The sequence below is a fragment of the Peromyscus eremicus genome, chromosome 6 (genome assembly GCF_949786415.1).
Source record: "Peromyscus eremicus chromosome 6, PerEre_H2_v1, whole genome shotgun sequence".
NCBI classification, from domain to species: domain Eukaryota; kingdom Metazoa; phylum Chordata; class Mammalia; order Rodentia; family Cricetidae; genus Peromyscus; species Peromyscus eremicus.
In genome coordinates, this window is record NC_081421.1 from 112,780,934 (window position 1) to 112,798,640 (window position 17,707).

Here is a 17,707-nt window from a genome sequence, read left to right on the forward strand (position 1 = left end):
CTGCTTATGAATGAATGTGATCCGTTCTAGGTGGGTCCTGGCAGCACAGTCTTTAGGTGAAATTTGAGAACAACACTACCATTCCAAATTCAGTTTGAATAACTACATTATCACAAGGTGCTCAGGAATAGCCAAAGACAACAAATGTGAACTGTTTACCTTGAGTGGCACATTTCTGTCACCCTGTTCAGACGGCTACATGGCGGTGGGCTCCTGCCACCATTCTGTTTCCATTAGTGCCTCCCATGTACCCTCCACCTTCTACTGCTGTTTCTCAGAGCGCCATTTTACAAGAATGGAAATGCACCAAGGAAATTTTCTTGAAGTGAGACTCCAGCTATAAAACAAGTGAACCAATTTCCTGAGACCTGAATAAAGAACATTTCTTTCTCACTGATTAGAGAAATCCAATTTCAATCTCTGTTTATAGAAGACTCGGCACTCTTTACTAGCATCATAGTGAAATATGGTTCTTGAACTTAGGAAATAACAACAACAAAAATAAGATGCCGTATTTTCTCAAGTAGCAAGTGCACTGACTTCTTCGCAGGAAGCCCCCACACAACCTGGTAAAGACTCCACTTCTCACGTGTTTCCTACTCACATATTTAAAGGGCATTGGGATGAAGTCTCATTAAGGACTGAAATGGCCCATTACTGCAGACAGAGAGAGCCTGTCATGGGATTGATGTAAACTTGGTGCAAAGTCCAAAGCCAAAAAAGAATGATCCATTTGCAAATTTTCCCCTTTTATGAAAGTAAAAATATTTTTTCAGCCTGGACATGATGACATCTTTTTCTTTTCTAGCCCTTCAAGCTTTAGATTCATTAAAGGGAAAGATTTTTGTTTTAAGCATGAATCACATTGCTATATTTTCCTTTTACTAAATTAGCAATAATATCTCAAGAAAAATCAATTTGTTCTTAAAATCATTAATAATGAAGTTTTGGGGATCATTGTGCTGGCTTCAGTGTTCATATCATCTTACTTCGCAAGACTAATATCCCCACTTTCCAGATGAAGAAAGCAAGGCTTAGAACAGAAAACCACACATACTGAACTCTGCACTTAAGAAAAAGTATATTTACATACTGTCAACAGAATGAACTAAAGCATCCATACCTTTATTTAGGGATTTGCCTAATCATTTGGACCTTCAATGAACTACCTCTAGTAATTTATCTACTCAAAAGTTGGCAGACAGATAAAACTGAGAAGATAATCTAAGCTATTTATTCCCTTCACCTCAGATTAAATCCTTGTGGGTCTTTCATGGGCTGGTTGAAAACTAATGTCTTCTTCCCCCACTGGTATAAACTCTGCTTCACTGAGTTGTAAAATTTGCTTAAATATTACTTGTGACTAAAGATTGTTACTTTATTATACGCAGCTTCCAGGATGGTTCCTGCTACATGGTTGATAAATCCTTCTGTTCACTAAATGCTTGTTAAAAGAATGCATATGTAAATAAACCATCTCAACTGTGACAGCCTCAGACATACATAAACCTCACACATACAATTATTAATACAATCCAAGCCTAATAATTAGGCCTCTCTAACTTTAACATGTATCTGAATCATGTAAAAATCTTACAAACTCAGTTATCCTGGGGTAGGAACTCAGACTCTAATTACATGGGCATTGGGTCCCAGACCACCTTCTCACTGGCAGCGATAATCTACAGGGACACGAGAAGTCTTGTGACTGTTTGGGAATGTGTATGTTCCTTGGATATTGACCTCCATTCAGATCTGAACCAAACCTCTAGTTATTACACTTGGTAAGGAAAAGTATGTGTTTATGTGAATTTCCCCAACATCAATGTTGTTTCAAAAAGAACCATTTTAAAGTTAGTATCTTCAGTCCTAAGGGGCAAGAAAAGCAGTAGGGGGACTCATTTTAATATTAATTAAATAAAAAATTAAGTATCAACTATAGCAATTACCACTTATCATCGTTCCCGCCAACCCAGGAAAGCTGGAGTAAATAAAAACAGAATAAAGAAGCAAGCAAGCAAATTATTCTTCAGAATATAAGCAAAATATTCTTCAGTGATAGGCTATAAGTTGCATGTAGACTGAGAAAGGCATCAGGTTTCTGCCCACCCTGATTAGTGCCAATTTCTGGCTTATGATAAGAATTCTACCAGATCTGATGAGCCCTACATATTAATGAATCTGTAGTGGTGTAGAGAACATACAAATGACCTCTTAGCCACTCTGTTTTTGAATGTTACCCTTTTCTCCCCTCAAATACTGAATACTTTCATCCCAACATTTCCTTTGTGCTGTGCCAGGGCTGAAATTTGTGGCTACTACTGTTCAGTCTTAAGTTCAGGAATATTGCCATCACAAAACCACGAGTAACAGAAATACTTGTGTTAACCAAATGATGGAAGCCACTTTAATAATTCTCTCTTCCCAGTTACTATTTAAGTACACAGAAAAATTAGCTTTCCGTACACAGGAAAATGGCTGAACTGAGCAGACATCACTGAAACACTACATTTATTTCCTTAATGGATCTTGTTAACAAGCTATTATTACCAGAACCCAAGCATGCTATCAGCAGAAAAGTGCATACCAAATGGGGATGTAACTGTTGCATTGAGCCAAGCATTTCTGCTTTATCCCTGAACATGTCAGTGATAGGCTATAAGTTGCATGTAGACTGAAACATTCAACTTACCAAACATGAACAGACAGAATATTAAGTACCTAGAAAAAGCAATGTATATATTGAATATTCTAATAAACTTTAAAGAAAACTTAGACAATAAAATAGTAGTGCAGGAAAAAACAATTATTCAACTTTTACCCTTAATTTCAAAATGAATAAAAAGGCCTAGGAGCATACATTAGGTTAAAAAAGACACAACAGTGGTCCTTTCAACACCTCTGCTATAACATGAATTCGAGTTCTACCCATCGTGTAATAGTACTTGCACGAGGAGCCTTTTAGAGGGAACAGGTTTAGATGAGATCCTGAGGGTGGGGCCCTCGGGACAGAGTGAGTGCCCTTCTCAGAATAAACACTATAGAACATCTTCTCTCTATATATAATGTGAATACACAGGGATTAATGGCTGTCTACAAACTACAAAGACAGTCTCACCACAACCCAGCCAGTTTGGCATCATGATCTTGGACTTCTAGCTTCCAGAACTGTGAGAAAACAAATTTCTATTCTTTAAACTACCCCATCTATTTTATTATAACAACCTAAGAAAAAAATACAATTTTTCTGATTGCTGCCTTTATCTTTATATAATAATCATTCTATATCATAATATGCTCATAGAGTTTACCATAAATGGTTTGATGGTACAGTAAGAGGGCTAGAAGTAGTTGGTAAATATTTATTCTTCAACTGCCAGTTGTTGACAAAAATACAAAAGAAAAAGTGAGAAAAACTCCACAATTATTTTAACAAGTAACTCAGAAATGCACTTTGGGGTGGGGGCTACCTCATTAGCAATAAGTGCAGACATGCAGACATTCCCCACACAAAACCTCTTTCAGCAGCATCAGAAAAAGAATGCTTTCTGCATGTGTCACTCCTCAGGTCCAAGCCTCTAGCACGCTTCTTGTTATATGCAATTAGCTCCGTGCCAAGATTTAGTACATTTCATAATAAATCCCTTGACCGCATTAACTGTAGGCTTGGCAAACCTGGAAAGGCCTTATTCAAGCAAGCAGAAAACAAGCCACAAACTTATCCCACAGCAAAATGCACTTGCTAGATGCCAACACACAACACATGTCAACAGTTTGCCTTGCCCTCCTCCATTCATCCCTCCCCCGCCTTGTGAGGTGGAGAAGGAGACAGAAAAATACAACCTGCCATGTGACTGTGATTAAAGAGCACATAAGAACAAACAAAGCAAGACCCTTGGCTTACTTCTTCCCCTCTGCTTCATCTTGCTACTAGCTCATTCTCCCACTCCCTCACCCCCACCCAGAACCTAAAGTCACTTCACAGATGAGAAGCAGCGTGGACCCTCATTTAAACAGTAACCATCTGTTGCTGGCAGGAGGACCATGGCTCCTTCTCAGGTTTCCAGCTTTGGAACACGAAGGCTGGGGTGCATTACGGTGGCTGTGTGGGAAACAGTCTCTGCACAGAATTAATAAGTGCTTCCTCTCTTCATGCCACAGCAGAGAATCAGACCTTTGAGTCGTTTCAATGATCACTGTTAGTGAAAATAATCAGAACAATAGCCCTGTTGGAGGTTAACTTGGTGTTGCACAAAGTTTGATTTCAATCTTGTTTTTATTTGGTTAATTAGAAATTCTATTCTTTATTTGGGAAATGCCTTGAGAAAGTAAAAAAAAAATCATTAATTTTAGGTATCTTAGATTATGATATACTGACATCGATAAAGAATATTTTAAGCAGAAGTAAATTAAAATGAATATAAAAGGAAAGGGGTAACATATCTTTATTAAAACTCTACTAAGTCCCCTTTTGCATAATACATTTCATTATGTGCTATGTACAATAAAGATACCTTGGGCTATTTCTCTCAGACCCCACGCAAGAGACTTCTGGTATTGGCATACCAAAAAGTTAATATTATACATCTTTTCCAAAGATCAGATATGTACCTACAACAAGAACGAAAAGACTCCTAAAGCCTGTACTTTATTCTCTTTAAAAGCTATTCCCCCAAAAAGGAAGAAAGAAAATAATTACAGAGGGTGGGAGCAGCAATACAGTTCAGTCAGTAAAGACACTGCAAGGGCCTTACCCCTGGCTTTGATCCCCAAAATCCACAACGGGGGTTGAAGAGAACTGAACCCACAAAGTTGGTGGATGCACAGGTCTACCTGCTTAGCTACAAGAAAATGTGTGGCTGTCTTTTGTTTTTCAGAATCCGAAGATTAGTCCCACCCCCTTTCTCCTTTACTGTCTGTTAATCTGGTTTCTGATACTCTAACAAATGTCTAAGATAATTCACTTAACAGAGGGTGAAAGTTGGATAGGTTTGCTCCCATGGCCTGTAGGGCTGGGGCTGAGGATGAGAAGTTCATTTGAGGAGCATGTACAGAACAAGCTGTCCACCTCCTGGCACTCAAAAAGCAAAAAGGAGAGAGAATCAGAGGCTAGGGTCCATGGTTCCCTTTGCAGGAAGGGGCCCAAGATGTACAACCTCCCAGTGGGTCCTGCTACTCCACATAGCACCAGTCTGAGCAGTAAGCCTGTAACTCATGGGCCCTTATAGAACAATTCTGGATTAACACTGTCCAAATACCAAGAATTCTCCCTCCCTTCCTTCTCTCTCTTTGTCCTCTCGTGGGAAGGTCTGCATTTGTAAGGCTAGCACAGTAAATTATTGGTATGTTTCTTAATCATACCTTCAAATCTTTTCTCATACTCTAATCTCCATCTGCCCAGTTTCTTTTCCAGTGTTTTCTGAGTTTAGTCACATGAACTATGTTGTGCTCACTACAGTGCTTCCTTATATTCTGGCCTGTCTCTCCTCCCCACCACTTCCAATCTGTGTATCCACTGTAGCCCTCTGTCAGCATGATGGGATGGGAAGAAGGGCTCAAAGGCATTATAATAATGGTATTCTGGGTCTCTTGTGATGGTAAGGGAATTTTTACACTAAAATGTTTTCAATGTAATTTTCCATCATATCGTTTTTTTAAGTTACTTGGTACAAACCTGGCACTGACATTATCTATTTGGAAAGTATGTACTTAATTTTCAAAAGCAATAACCATGACTTTGTGTGCTCAACAGTGTAGTGTATAATATAGAGCACAAAGGCATTATATCTAATGGCTGCAGCTCAAATCGCCAACATGCTTACCGATGTTGGTCAATCAATAACGGAGACGACAATCACGTTCAAATTTACTGTAAGCTCCATTTGTTAACCTTTACCTTCTAATTCAACTAATTTTAACTTTATTTTAAATTTTTAAACTAGGCTTTGGAGCGCATAAAATTTAGAATTTTTGTATCTCTTAGATACAAAATCCCTTACCAAATCCCAGTGACCTTTTTTAAAATCCCTAGAATCTTTCTTTCATCTTTGACAGATAGGCTGGTAATTTGTTTTCTTTTTCCTTTTAACCACTCAAGGACTTACATTTTAGGCACTGAACTTATAAACATCATATAGCAGTGATTTTTCTTTATGAGATGCAACAATATTTGTCTTTGAACAAAAAAGTACACTGCATTTATGTTTATTGTGATTATAGGTATATTTAAATCCATTTGCAGTGTCTTTCCTTGTGCTCTGTTCCTTAAACTTAACCTCCTCTGTACAGAAAGCATCATCTCCTGTATAACCTTCTCCTTGAATACATTTCTGGAGCTGTGTCACCAGAGCTCAGTCAATATAGGATTCTCTTTTATTCTGGACTGGTCATTTTTTAATATTTGGCCTCTAAAGATTTCCCTTTGTGTGTCTTTTCAGCTCAGTGATACATTTGAAATTATATTTAATATTAATTTGACCTTTTACTTTATATGTTTTCAATCCTAGAAAACATTTTTACAACTCATTCTACATAAGGTCAAAAATCTAAGCTGTGTTCTTTTTTATATATATAAATTGAATAATTCCTGCACACGCTATCAAACAGTCAGGCTCTTTCCCTGGTTATAAATGTGATCTCTATGTAAAAACAAACATATACTGTCTTCCTCCATTATGATTCTTAAAACAATTCAGAGTTAAAAAAATATTCAATCTCTACTATTTTATGCCCTTGTTGGGAATGAAGATCTACTTACAAGTTGCTTGTAAACATCAATAATTATGACTTTCAAAATAAAGCAATAGCTTCAATTTGATGGGTTTCCTAGGTTCCTTTAGAGACTGAATGGAAAGAGCCACAGCAGCTGGGTGTTGTCTCAGTTCTCAGCTGGGTTCACTCAAGCATGCTCAGCAAAGTACAGGCTGCTGAGGCAGCCAACCTGCACCAGGGCCTCTGAGAGGACTTTGGGTCAGCTGGCCGGTGGCTCCTATTAAAGCTGACCTCAAATGGGTGAACATGACTCTGCTCCACCAGGCTGTTCACCTGATATCAGGCTAGCCTTTCCTTGTTCTTACTTGTAGCAGGGTTTCAAAAGAGCAGAGCAGGGGAAGCTCTAGGTGCCTAGGAACTGGACAACATCATTTCTGCAGATCACAAGTCCAACCCTCATTCAAGTGCTGGGGAACATACTACACCCTAATAGAGATCCAAGTAATGCTGCAGAAAGTTTAGACTGAAGGCTGAACTGGTTTTGCCAATGCCACAATATGCACGAATGAAACTTACATTTGCAGTATTGTTTCACAAAATTTCACTGTCTTTGTATGTGAAAATTCTGTAACACCTAAATAACATTAGTTGGAATATGGGAAAACCCACTAGAGTGATGGTAACTCTTATCGAGTTGAAGGAAATGCTACAGTGTAGTAACTTGAAGTCATTTTCTTACACAAACTAAGAACATTAAGTAGTTAGCCAAGACTTCATCACAGGGGTAAGTTATTCTATTAAGGCTTTAACTAAATAGCTTCATTTCAAATGCATCCAATGTGTTGACATTATCTCTAGTCCTACAACAAGGAACACAGGTATGTATCTGTCCTTGCCCATGTTTGTTAAGCTACGATGTGTGTGTGTAATTATTCTCTATTTTAAAATAATTCCACCTATTACCCCAAATGCTCTATTACATCAGTGTGATAAATTAGAAGTTTGCAAGTTTAAATTTTTAATCACTAAATTTGAGAAGCAACCAAAAAACAAACTTGTTACAATCATGACAATGAGACAAAAATATTTTATACAGAAAAAAATCCATGTAAATACACATCCTATATTCTGCACCTTACATTTTTCTGTATTTTATATGAAAATTGAGCAAACCTAACCAAGAATTTATATCTATTTTCCATTTACCTTCTAGTTATATAATGTGCTTATGAAATACAAAAAGATTATACAAAATATAAGAGGTGCCTACCTATAATGTAATTATATACTTATATTACATCTAATAATATTGTGACATATATATTAAAGAATATACTAAACACTGCAATCACCATTATAGTAATTATATAGTATTAGTACATGTGTTATGAAATATAGTACCTATGGATAAAAACTAAGTTATTAATAAGCTGATCATTCTGCATGAACAATCTTTGTGAAAATAGGAAGAACGTAAGCAAGAGACAAATAAGCATTACGTCAATATGCAAAAGAGGCCCCTGGGGAAGGAGCTGTCACTGCTGCACTGATTGGCAGCAGAGATAGAAAATGAAAGATCAAAACACCTGGAGGTGTGATGAGTGCAAAACACTCTGTCCTATCGTGTTTTAATAGATGCCTCACAGACTCTGACAAAGTCAGGGACCAGAAAATTCACACACATACAAATACAGTATGTGATTTCACAGCCTACCACCACCCTGTCACAAAAAGCTACCAAAAAATTCACAGTCGCCTTTTGAATCAAGGAGTTGTGGATTGAAGTCTGGCTGAGGATGTTCCTCTAATGGGGAGGATACTTTCAATAACTCTGCAGTTCTTCACCAAAAAGGAAAAAGAAGGAAAATCAGTAGCAAAAGAGAAGGAAAACTAAGTACTGGGGACATTCTAAAAATACAGTGTGACCCAGAGACTGTGGCAGGGAGCAATCTCACTGTCTTTCATAATCCTTCCATGAGAAAGTTTGGACCTTAGCTATAAGTATCTCTGAAGGTACATTATCTATTTAGTTTGTACTAGGTACCAAAATACAAGGAAAATAGTATTTGCAACCATAGTTTATATTTATCACTATGACATCTGGTAAATGCTTTTTGGAAACCCAGTCATTTTTACCTTTGCCTCAAGATCGTAAAGGAGGTCTGAAGAACGCCATGTGAAAGTTATACACGGTTGTGCTAACTTGCTTTTCTGTTGCTGTGATATACATTATGACCAAAGGCAACTAAGGGATATGAAGATTCATTTTAGCTTAAAGGTTACAGTCCATCATCAAGGTAAGCCAGACAAAAGCTCAAAGGGGAACTACAACAGAAATCACCAGAGGAACATTGCTTACTGGCTCACTCTCTGGTTCTCTCATCATCTAGGATTTTATACAGCCCAGGACCAACGCATAGGGATGGTACAGCCCACAGTGGCCTAAGTCCTTATTCAACAATCATTAATCAAGACAATTCCACATAGATATAACCATAGGCTAATCTGATGTAAGCAATCTCCCAACTAGGCTTGCTCAAATGACTCCAAGCTGTATCCAGTTGACAGCTGTAGCTAAGACAACAATGTAGCTTTGAAAACCACTCTTGTGTCAGCAACGTAACCACAGTCCATCTCTACCCTACCTTTTCTAGACTGGGTATCCTGGACCAAGTATACACATCCTGATATTTTCCTTTCCCTAATCTCTAAAATCAGGGCTATGAAATCACTTTCCTTTGGAGCACTGTAGAAGGTGGATAAAACAGTATGCTAAGTGTTTGGTGCAGCACCTGACAAGTACAGGTCTGCAGAAACAAGCAGTAATAATGACAGCATAGAAAGGCCAAGGGCGATTTGCCAGCCATTTCTACTGCCAATTCCCTGATGAAGAAGGCAAGGCTTCTTGTTTAAAGCAGGTATATGTCTGTTTCCATATGGAAACCTAAAATATACTTGGTGAAAGAACAGTCTATACATCCTGAAGTTAAAAAGAAATACAGAATCCCACCATGTTTCCATACACATGCTATTAAACATATCTTCTTTCATGGAAAGGGAGACAAAGCCATTTTGAAATTTAACTGATGGAAAAAATATTATTTCTCCAAAGCTTCCTTGGGAAGAAAACAGTGGAGGACAGCAACATGGGAGCCGTTTTCATACCAGTCTCCAAACCTGAGCATCCATTAAATTCACCACACAGCTTCTTGGCAATATACAGCCTGGAGCTGAGCCACCATGTAGAGAAGGAAATACACTTTTCAAAGCCTCACAAATTCAGTCAGATGAACAGCCAGGCTTAAGCCACTGACTTATCCTTTAGAGTAAGACATTTATTTTCTTCTCACTTACTTAACCCCCATCATATATCAGCCTGTTTTACAAGAATTACTTTTAGAGCTGGAATCTCCTGAAGCCAGTGTTCAAGGTATCACCCATTGCCACATGTCCCTCTTGAAGTGAGGGTCAAAACTTCCCTAGACACTGCCGGCCTGGACACTGCACCCAACTTTTCTCACTACCAAATCCTCATATGGCATTCTCTCCATCTTTGAACCACTAAAGTGAGACTTTGTTGTTTCTAGGAATCTGTTACAAGACCATTTTAATTCTTTGTTTTGAAGGCAAATTGTTCTGCCTTGAGTTTACACAGCAGCCATGCATTTGAAAGTATTCTTATATTCTGCTAGCTCTTGAATAAAAATAAATAAAAGATATATGATGTGCAGCTAACCTTAGAAGTGTCTTTCCTACTGGGAAAATTCTGTTTTAGTAAATGAGAAATGCACATAACTTAAATAGAATTTAAATGTTTCTCTAAAAGTCCAAGTACACTGACACAATCATATTATTTACTGTTTTTGCAACATTATAAAATAAGATAATTATCTTCCAGATACATTCATTACTCTTGGGCACTGGATCAATACCATAAATAGTAAATACCAAAAACATAAATCCAAAACAATTAAACATAACCTAAGAACTCTAAATAATCCTCATGCTGGCTAGTTTTATGTCAACTTGACACAGGCTAAAGTCATTTGGGAAGAGGGAACCTCAACGGAGAAAATGCCCCTGGACCTGTGCGCGCCCCTGTGGTGCATTTTCTTAATTAGTGGTTGATGTAAGAGAGCCCAACCTCTGGGGGGTGGTGCCACCCCTAGGCTAGTGGTCCTGTTTGTGAAAAGAAGGTTGAACACAGCATGGGAGCAAGCCAGTAAGTGGCATTTCTCCATGACCTCTGCATTGGTTCCTCCCTTGAGTTCCTACCATGACTTCCCTGAATGATGGACTACAAGCACATAGGTGAACCAAACCCTTTCCTTCTCCCACAAGTTGATTTTGGTTACAGCATTTTATCACAACAGTAGAAACCGTAACCAAAACAATCCAGACAACAAGAATAACTACAACGCTATCAAACTTTATATTTAAAACTAACTTTTCATTATCTAATATAGCCTTGCCCACATGTAGAAGGGCTTTAAAATATACTTTGAGCTAAGGTTAGGCAAAAATGCTTTCCCAAAATGTTGGCCTAAGCCTATAATCATGGAAAAATCTGATTACAGAACTTCTGACCAATAATTAGATGAATATAATCACTGAGTAACAGAGGAAGTAATCAATATTATTCATTTGATTAAACTAAATTTTAAAAAATTGAATACATCCAATGTTTTTCATGATGCTTTCCATTGATAACATTTATATTCAAGGAATCTTTTAAATTCCATACTCTGAGGAAGTATGAGGCAGTGAGGAGGAGTAGAGCAGTGGTTCAGATGGTTCAAAGGCCAGTTCTTACTGTTTTTTACCCTAGCTAAGCATCCTAGCTTCTCTGTGCCATGGTTTCTGCATCCGCAAAACAAGCAAAGAGTCGCAACCACTCTCTAGAGTGTTAGAAATAGTAAATAACGTGATAGATCCAGAAAAAAATTACATACATCTGTTATCCATAATTACCATCAAGACTGTAACCAGGGTTTTTAAAAACCAGAAAAAATTATAAGGAAACTTGGATGAGATCTGAAGACATAATATGGGATCATTTTACTGTAGTAAAATCATTTAATAAAATCATTAAAACAAAATCAACAAGGCAGTACTAAAATATTCAACTGATAGTCAAAGAATTGATAGTTTCAGTTCCATAAGGACTTCATATAACAGGCTAAAACTGTAACAGATAAACTGAGAAACACATCGTGAGAAACTCACACATTAAACACACATGTTTAGAAAACATGTCAGAGGTAATAAATAAATAAATAAAAAAATAAAAAAGCCAGTTAAATGAAATTTGTGGAGCCTGTTTTCTGAGTATCTAAGCTCTGCCATTAAACACAGTGGACCAGATCAAACAGGGATGGAGCAGCCAGTCCTAGGTGTCATATGAGGAAATGAAAGGAAGCAAACACCACCACCACCATGGTACTGAATCCTGTGTTCTAACCCCATGAAGAAAGTAACTCTGAATGGCCAATCTATACATATTCAGCTTCTACTTGCTTCATCCATTTGAAGCCCATAAAACAAATCTCCTATGTTCATTCAGCTCATTGGTCAAGGACACAGCTTTCTAAATTTTTGTACAGGCTGTCAAATTCATAGATCTTAATTAAAATAAAATTAAACCTTTAAAGCAAATATGTTGAAATTTTCTAAAGGAATCAAAACTTATTAATGCAAAGGAATACTGCTACCACATGGAAAAAATGGGATAAAAATCTTCCCCTGAATATCTAATTAGGATAGATTTTCATAACATTACTGCTCGTTGAAAACAGATTTACCTATGCTCTTGAAACAAACACAAGTCACACAGCATTCCAGAAGGTATTTTTGCAGCATATATATATATATATATATATATATATATATATATATATATATATAATTTTTTACTTTTTTGGTTTTTTGAGAGACGGTTTCTCTGTGTAGTTTTTGGTGCCTGTCCTGGATCTTGCTCTGTATTCCAGGCTGGCCTCAAACTCACAGAGATCAACCTAGCTCTGCCTCCCGAGTGCTGGGATTAAGGGTGTGTATCACCACTGCCTGGCAGTATATTTTAAAGAGCTTTAAGGTTTAAAGCCAGCCCCAGCTACGTAAGTATTTCTGAGGCTAGCATTGGTTTAGTAATGAAACTTTGTCTCAAAACAACAAAAAAGCTTTAAAATGTTCTCAGGTTGAACATGATGATGCATGCCTAGAATTCCAGTATTAAGAGGCTGAGGCAGGAGGATCATGAGTTCTATCTAGACCAGCCCTAGACTCTGTTGCAAAAAGAAAATAATAAAATAAAAAGATACTTCCACAGATACACTGAAAAGCTATCATAGATGTAGCAGTTTTATTTTGTTACCAACTGTCTTATTATTTATTTTAAGAACACTGTTAAATATTATTATTGCTGGATAATATAAGCAGTGTAATTTAATGATTCAATGATTGCTATTTCTGGAAAAAATGGATGTATTACAGCCTCTACATTCCTTCGTCTCACTGTTTAATGACATAGTTACAAATTTAATCCACAAGCTGAGCCATTCCCATTGTCCTGACACCTTCAGAAAGCACACACTCTGTAGCAATCTTACCTACACACAGTAGGTATCTACCATAAGCCAGTACTCTAAGTATCTTCAGTATTAACCCTTGGGGGGGGTTTATAGGCGACCTTTAACTACAGAGCCCAGTGTACAAGCTGAGGTTCCCTTGCTTTTCTGAGTTATCCAATTCAGTGACTAGAACTCTCACTCTGAAGCCTGCCCATGTGACTGGGCTCTCGCCGTACCTCATGTCTGGTAAAGGGCTCTTTTCCTGTGGGCATGAACTAGAGGACCACATCAACAACTGTGCTTCAGCCACAATTCTCCAAAAGAGCAGAACCATAGAATACATATGCAGTTCCAAAGGGAGAGTTGGTCACATGATCGCAGGCTAGGTGGTCCAACAGTGGTTGTGTACACATCAAAAAGGCTGAGAACTGGGAAGCTGCTGGTCCCATGATGCCAAGTAAGTATAAATCAAGGCCTAGAAGCACCGTACAACGTCCCTGCTGGGAGTCCTGTTGAACTGCTCAAGGAGTCTGGTAGGCAGTAGAAGCCTTCAATAGGAAAGGTTCTTAGATGCTGGCTTTCTTTTTCTGCTTTTCTTCCATCTAGGCCCCAGCACACTGGATGACACTACCCACATTCCAGGCAGATCTGTCCCCCTTAGTCACTCTCTCACATATCAATCCTCCCTGCAAATGTCCTCAAAGGCACACTCAGAGGAATACTTTACTAATTCCCTAGGCATCAATCAATCCAGTTAAGTTGACCATCAAGATTAACGATAAACAATTGGAAGCATGACCCCTAAATGGATAAAAACCTTTTCCAAACACTTCACCCTGATCCTCAGAAGGCTACTGATGTTCTGCCCCACACCCGAAGTGCTAATGTCTGCGGCAGGACAGCAACTAGATCACAAGCTATTGATTTCTATCATCTCCCCATAAAAAAAATCCCATGCTTCTAATAAACAAGTATGGCAGTCAACTTTGTATACAATAATAATAAAATCCATGCTATTATTATTTTACAAAGGGGAGGTTTATTTCAGTTCATGGAGGTTCCAGCACAAAGCTGCATGGCAACATGAACTCTGAGCCTCTGGTGAGAGCAGCGCACCACAGCAAATGCATGAAGAACAAATCACTTACATTGTGAACCAGGATGCAAGAAGAGAGGACCATTGAGATCCCACAATCCCTTGATCCAAAGACCTTGCACAAGATCCACAGCCTTTTTATCAGCAGCCTATAAGATTCCCACCTTACACAGGTCCACAGCCCTTTTGACAGGACAGCGATAGATACCAACCTTTTACCTCAGAGATGTTTGTAATGCAACCAGAGGTATATAATATTAGTCACTCAAATATTCTCCATGCTGAAAACTTCAATTTTGAAACAATGATTGAGAGGATAGGTATGTCAATTAACTATGATCTAAGCATTAGATATTGCATATATGTAAATTGTTATACCTCAGTAAATTATTTTAAAATATTTTTAAAAACCAAAAGATAAGGCCGGGCGGTGGTGGCGCACGCCTTTAATCCCAGCACTCGGGAGGCAGAGCCAGGTGGATCTCTGTGAGTTCGAGGCCAGCCTGGGCTACCAAGTGAGTTCCAGGAAAGGCGCAAAGCTACACAGAGAAACCCTGTCTCGAAAAACCAAAAAAAAAAAAAAAAAGATAACAGTAGGAGCCATAAACTAAATTATTTCTACATTTTTACTTAAAATTATGTACCCAGGGGCTGGAAAGATGGATCAGCGGTTAGGACCACTTGCTGCTCTTGTAGCGGACCTGGGTTCGGTACCTAACACCCACATGGAGAATCACAACCATGTGTTAACTCCAGTTCCAGGGAATGCAATGCCTCTTCTGGGCTCCATAGGAACCAGGCATGTATGTGGTTCACATGCATACATGTAGAGTAACACCCATACATGTAAAATAAAATTCAATCATTTTTTTAATTTTTATTTATTTATTTATTTATTTATTTTTATTTTTTTTTTATTTTTTTTTTTTTTTTGGTTTTTCGAGACAGGGTTTCTCTGTGTAGCTTTGCGCCTTTCCTGGGACTCACTTGGTAGCCCAGGCTGGCCTCGAACTCACAGAGATCCGCCTGCCTCTGCCTACCGAGTGCTGGGATTAAAGGCGTGCGCCACCACCGCCCGGCTAAAATTCAATCATTTTTATTTTTTAAAAAAGTATATAACCAGGGGGTTGAAAGATGGCTTAGCAATTAAGAGCAATGGTTGCTCTTCCAGAAGACCCAAGTTCAATTCCTACCACCCATATGGCAGCCAACAACTATCTGTAACTCCAGTTCTAGGGGACCCACCACCCTCTTCTAGACTCCATGTGCACTGCACACACATGGTACATAAACACAGGGCCACCATCTATATATATAAATAAAACAATAAATATTTTAAATGCATGTAACCAACATTTCTTGCAGTCATTTTAAAAAATAAAAGCTTTGATAAATATGTACAAGTATTACTCAAAAACTTTCCTGAGTATATTTACTTTGATTTAAAGATTTAAAAAATGAATCTAAAGGTAAAAGGTACATTAAAATGCATAGTTTTTGCCAGGCACGATGGCTCATGCCTTTAATCTCAGCACTTGAGAAAAAGAGGCAGGTGGATCTCTGAGTTTGAAGCCAGACTGATCTAGAGAGTGAGTTCCAGGACAGCCAGGGCTATATAGAGAAACCCTGTCTCATAAACAAACAAACAAGTAATAAAAATTTTTAAATGCATAGTTTTAATTCTTCTTGTTCTTCTTCATTTCTTGTTGGACAAGATATAAAAAAACAAAGTACATTTTGACATTATTATTATGAGCCAGTTCACCCTACAGCATTCACATAAAACAAGCATCAATACAGTCAATCAGCACGCTCCTGATCTATTTTCCTTATTTATATTCCTCTTAATTAAATATAAACTGGTTTAAACTTACCTAGTAAGTTTTTTCTATTAATTTTTGGTCGTATTTAGATTTTACTTATCTACTAATCCTCTCCCCCCAAAAAATATCGAGCACCCCCTCTAAATTGACTCATAAAAATCTGGCATCCTGATTCTTAAATATTTTTAGTTTACATGCAGTGATCTTTTACTATATTGCATTGTATGAATTTGTTCACCTGTGGTGTAGTTGCTTGAAAACTATGAGATTTATGTCTGAAACCTTCTAGAGCCTTTTATTGCTTTTCTCAACTAGGGTTATGATTAGGGAGTTGCCCCCCTATGGCTACCTTTGTTACAAAAACGACAAATGCAAGCGACAATGTTTTCAATAGTCAACTCTATGTAATTTTGTTTATTTTATTTTATATGTATGGATAGTTTAACTGCATGTGTGTCTGGTGCCCAGAAGGAGTCAGATCCCCTGGAATTGGAGTTTGATAGTCATGAGGTACCATCTGGGTGCTGGGAGTTGAACCCAAGTCCTCTCAAGGAGCAGCAAGGACTCTTAACCACTAAACCTTCTCTTCAGCCCTTCTGAAATATGTAGGCCAAGCTGGCCTCAAATTCATGCTCCTCCTGACTCCACCTCTTCAGCATAGCCTACTGATGATGTCATAGCCAGCATGAAGCATGTGCCACCCACTTGACATTTCCTTCTAAAATTAGTGAAGCCATTGGAACCATCAGCCTTAAAAGAGTGGTGGAATAAGTTTTCATGAAAGCAAAATAATTTCGTAATCTAGTTTGTACTGACCTGAAAAATGTTGTCATAATGAAGTCATCAGTATTGGAGAAAAGTCATGACTGAGTGTGTAAATGTTTGTGGAACAGACTAAGTGTGTAAGCCAACATTACAAGTGAAAGAAATGACCTTGCTCCTTGCAGAACTAATCCACATCCACTCTGTCACACTGATACACACCAGTTTTCCTTATCTTGTGTACTTTTGGTGATAATTAGAGGAACAATCACACATTCACTCATTGTATAAATTGTATCTTTCTCTTGATTTCAGCAGACCATAAAGTCAATATCAAAAAGCAATAATGTCACCTACCAAGCATCCCAAACTCTTTAATAATTACCATGACTTTACCTTTATCAGCAAGGCATTGAATGATCCTCACTTCCTTTCACATCTAACGAGTACCTTGAACTCCAGCCTGTCAACAGAGGATTAAAAAATTGAGTTTCTATTTGCTTTAATCTGTTGACTTGCAGAGAGTCATTTACTAGTACATCTGCAGAAGGAACAGAAAAGCAGACACACACCATGAACCTTGACATTCTTCCCTACTCCTTTTGTATAGGAAAGCATACTTTATCAACACAACAGACACTACATGTTTTCTTTCTGAAAAACAACATGAAGTCTAAGTGGACTTGCAATTACTGGATGCTTTAATATGAGGTATTGTGTAATGAAAAAAGCACAGATTTGTGAATAGA

General features: G+C 37.9%; 1 protein-coding gene across 1 annotated transcript in view; it reads right to left on the reverse strand.

Moving 5' to 3' along the window:
* Positions 1–17,413, reverse strand: part of Bmpr1b (bone morphogenetic protein receptor type 1B) — a 241,735-nt gene extending 224,322 nt beyond the window's left edge. The window contains exon 1 of the mRNA XM_059266351.1: positions 17,355–17,413. The gene's annotated coding sequence lies outside the window, so the exon portion shown is untranslated. The remainder of the gene's footprint in view (positions 1–17,354) is intronic.
* Between the last annotated feature and the right edge of the window lie 294 nt (positions 17,414–17,707).